The sequence below is a fragment of the Tupaia chinensis genome, unplaced genomic scaffold, assembly GCF_000334495.1.
Source record: "Tupaia chinensis unplaced genomic scaffold, TupChi_1.0 Scaffold000153_1, whole genome shotgun sequence".
NCBI lineage: Eukaryota > Metazoa > Chordata > Mammalia > Scandentia > Tupaiidae > Tupaia > Tupaia belangeri.
In genome coordinates, this window is record NW_006159624.1 from 1,508,749 (window position 1) to 1,513,664 (window position 4,916).

The window sequence follows — 4,916 nt, forward strand, 5'->3', positions numbered from 1 at the left end:
CCCTACTGGGAATGGTCACACCAAAATCCCTTCTTATCCATTTCTCCCTTCTTTAGAGATTTTGGGCATCTGAGCACAAGTTCCTGGAATGTTTATCAAGCCGCCAGTTGAGTATTCCAACCATGTGGTTGGCCATGTGGAATTTGGCTACCTTAATCACCAGGCCATGGAGTTGGTCCCTCATCTTTCACTTTTACTCGTATCTTCTTCATGATGTGGATTGTCAATGGGTTATTAATTTCTATTCAAGTATCTAGCTTCTTGATATTCAGTAGCACTCCAACTTCTAAGCATTTGATTCTCTTTGAAGGAGATATTACATTTTCTTTTTTCGAACTATATGTCTTATTTCATTAAATTATAGTGATATTCAAATTAACAAAATATGCATCTGTATATAAAATTTATGTAGCAATTATGAAAACCATATAGTAGTTCCTCCAAAGACTGAAAATAGAATCACTATGTGTTCCAGCAATCCTGCTGCTGAGTATGGCTCCAAAGGAAATGAAGACAGTATGATTTAAACCCATGTTTCTTGCTGTAGGAGCTAAGACATGAAACCAACTTAAGTACCCACTGGTGATGAATGGATAAAGAAAACAGGGCATAGATACATAATGGAATATTAGTCAGCCATTAAAAAACAATTAAATCTTTGAGACTAAAAGATCGCATAATGATTATGTCTCTGGACTTCCACGTAAGTCAACCACAGTTTGAGTCCTGGACTCAGTGGCTTGAAACTTATGCTGGACATGTGTGCATGCCCAAAATCCCAAGGCAAATGGAGGAGAAGGGATTGTGGCATGGTCATCTCCCCAGGGAGATTGATTCTTCACTCTCTGATTCCCTCTGTTTCTGTCTCTCTTGCAAGTGCACACTCCCTCTAGCAAAAATTTCTCTAAAAAACAATAAAATCCTTTCACTTATTGCAACATAGAGACACGGGGACATTAAGCTAAGTGAAATAAGTCAAGCACAGAAAGCCAGACACAGCATGATATTACTATTATGTAGAAGTTAAAAAAGTGGATGTCAAGTAGAATAGGAATTTTAAAAGTTGGGAATAATAGAAGTGAGGGGGAATAGAGAGCAGTTGATTAACCAGTACAAAATACAGTTAGATCTGAAGATTTAAATTTAGTGTTCTATAACACACTAGGGTCACTACAGTTAACAAACATTTATTGTATATTTCAGACAGACAATTTCGAATGCTCTGAACAGAAAGAAATAATACATGTTTAAAGTGATGGATATGCTAATTACCTTGATTGAATTATTACATTATGTATACATGTATCAAAATATCACACTGTAATCCATGAATAAATATAATTACTATGTGTTAATTTGAAAAAAGTATACATATATATGTATAATCACATATGAATTAGAGAGATGATAAAGCTTCTTTTTTCTTTTTTTAGAGGGATTTTTGCTATAGGGAGTGTGCACTTGCCAGAGAGAAAGAGGGAGACAGAGAGAAAGAAAGTGAGAAATCACTCCCCCAAGGAGGAATGACCACCCCGCAATCCCTTCTCTTCCATTCTCCTCTTGGGATTTGGGGCACTCACACACATGTGCCTGGTGTGAATCCCAAACTGTAGGGTCTGAGACCCAAACTGCACTCAACTCTGTGGGAGTCCAGTGATGTAACCATTATGCCATCTGCTGGTCCCGTTGGATAGGATTTATTGAGTATGCTTATACATTTCTAATGGGAATGTAAACTGTTGCAAATTTTGGAGAGTGATTTTTGCGAAGTAGCTTGTCACTGGAGAATTGTCAGCAATTATATCATGCCCTTATTATTTGAGAAAAGTCGTGCTCCCAGTCTCAAGCCCGTTATTCTGATACCTTAAGGAATAGTCCATAAATCTGAATCATGTTCTTCCACACAAATTATTTTTTCCATTTCCCTAGTTTATTAAATTGAAGGAAGTTTTAAAAGAGTCATTGATTACACAATTTTTCCATCCCTCCGAAAATTATTCTATCACTTTGCCCTCCATAGGGATAGCTGAGCCTTGGAATCAGGAAACTTACCTGAGTTTGATGCGAACCTGGGCTTTCTAGGGGGAAGTAGGATTTACTGATTGACTATTTGGTGCATGAAGCCAACAGCTATTATGCAATGGACATAAACTGTTTGAATGCAAACATTGAACAATTTCAGAGAAACTGAAAATGCACTGAATTGTGTGGATGTCCTAAATTATTCATGATGACAAAAGTTATCATGTTGAAACAGACTGACATGGGGAAGAGACAGCATTAATTGGCAAACCAGGAGAGAAAACAATCTTCTCAGGACGAAGTTAATAGACATTCATTCACCATAGCTATTTCACTGTCTCTACCAGTTCTTTAGAAAATAAAAAAAAAGAGTAAGAAGTTAATAAAACCTACCAAATACTTTAATGTTTTAGTAGAGTAACTATAGTATAGTAACACTTATGTATTAATTAGATACATATGATAACTACACTTTTTGCAGTATGTATTTAAAGTAATATTATGCTTTTTTGTTCATATCTTAATCCTTTAATGAACTATATTTAGTTTAATTGTACGATTTCAATGACTTGTATTGAACAATTTTGCTTGTTTATGCAAATTCTCAATTTCCAGAATACTTTTAAATATTGTTAAACCATAAAATATATCAACCTCAACATGAATATGACTGTTATTAAGATGGTCTAATCTAGTATGAACACATGAGGGCTAATGCTCCTCAGGAAAAAAAAAATTCATGTTCTCCAAAAAGAAAAAGTCTCTTGGGCATTATCTTGCAACTTTCTTTTCTTCTCTGAAGGGTGCGTCCAATAGAGATGCTGGGAATTGGAAAAAGACACAAAGCACTGATGTCATGTTGATTATTGATTTAGTTTAGGGGAGCCCACAGAACTTTAGTAGCACTCACAGAGCTCTTCCTCCCTCTTGGAGCTTACACTGGGAGCTGAGCTGCATGGAGCCATGGTAGAGCAGAGTCATGGTCACCTGGTCTCAGCTAGTTGCACCAAGGCCACGCTGAGCAGGGTTAGCTAGCTCAGCAGGGCTAGCTGACAAGTTGCTCCTTTCTCTTTTTCTCTCTCTTTCTCTCTCTCTTTTGTTTTTACTTTATGTAAAATTTTATACACAGCTTTCAGAAACATATCTATTGCATACTATATTGATTTTTTTTCATATCCAAAGTACAAGGACATAAGTAATACAAATTTATTTTTAATAAGCCTTAGAATCAGAATTAAACTAATAAATGAAGTTACCTATTTAAAAAAGTGTTCATTGTATATTCACTTTGGGGACTATATTTATCTCACACTAAAATGCAGAAGCACACTGCTTTCCAGTATTTAAAAAATAATGTCCATATACAAATTAGTTTGAAGTCTTGAGAGCCCACCCTATGACAAAAACCACTGAAAGTTGGAGGACTGTGACATGAAGTCCGTTTCTTTGTTTCTCTCAGTGTTCCTTTCTCTTAAAGGACCTACAGACAATGATGTTTCATTGCTAAAACCAGGTCGTTGCACACCTACATGCACATTATGTGCGATGGCGTAAAACAGAAAGGCATAATTACATAAGAAGTGCAATACAACTAATAACATAATTTATTTACCCTGTGGCCTTTAACAAAATAAGATAGGAAGTGAAGGAGCTGGCCTTAACCATCCTGACTCCATTTTCACTATATGCATAGTTCCAGGACATAAATAAATATTAGGAATAGTTTTAAACTCATCACAAGCAATCACAGACAGACTCAAGCTTTTGGAAGCCAATCTGCAACAAACTAACTACAAAAACAAGGTTTCCACAGGTAAAAGTCATGTAAGTTTAGGACATTCGCCTCTCAAAGTCCGCTATCCTTGACATTCCTATCTAAGATTACTACTTGCATTATTTGAAGAAATGTTTTGTAACTACAACTCTTTCTTGATTAGTAGACAATAAATTCAGTGTTTTTGTTTGCTTCTTTCATACATTAAAAGATGCTCTCTTCCTTTTACATTTTCATTACAAATAAAACCTATACAAAGATAGTTTGCAGGATGATAATTCATACATGTTTATTTTAAGGGGAAAAGATAAAAAATAATTACTGAAATACTTTGACTAATGTATACTTGAGGGGCACTATAAAATTTAGAAAAAATATTTAGTACTATATGATAAGAGCAATACTAAAAGCTTGCATAGAGCTTAAGTAGATAGTGTAGAGTAATAAGTAGTCTTAAAAGAATATATTAGCAAGAAGACAGATTAAAGTTCATGAGAACTCAGGAAAGAAGAAAGAGATGTAAATAAGAAAATCAAAGTAAGTAGAAATACCAAAAAAAGAAAATATTAAAAATAAAAGCTAAAACAATATAGCATAGAAAAAAGACTAAGAACATAATAAGCGTCTAGAAATATTGGACAGGCAAACAAAGTTATAAACACAATCAATATTAATGATGAAAGGGAATCCTTACAGATATAAAGAAGCCATAAAGAGATCTTTGATTAACTTTATGCCAATGAATTTAAAATATTATTGATGTGCATTCAAATGGAGGCCAGGTTTAAAGAATCTCTGAGCAGACTAAGCTAGTTAGGCCTCATAAATGACTTTAATCTTGTTTGGTTTGCAAATGTACACAACTTGGGCTATTTTTGAATACGTTCACTTTAAAGACAAATGTAACTTAAAGCTAGCCAATTGGAAGCTACCAAATAGCTTATAGTTATTTCTATAGTTTTATATGCCCACCCAGCCAAATTTGTGTGTTGAGATTTGGTTTTTATTGTGATGAGATAGAGGGTAAAATCTAATTTCATAGAGTGTTAAAAGGTGGGACTTTCGGGAGGACTAACATCAGAGTGAGGCCGTCATGACTGGATTTTTATGGTCAGGAGAC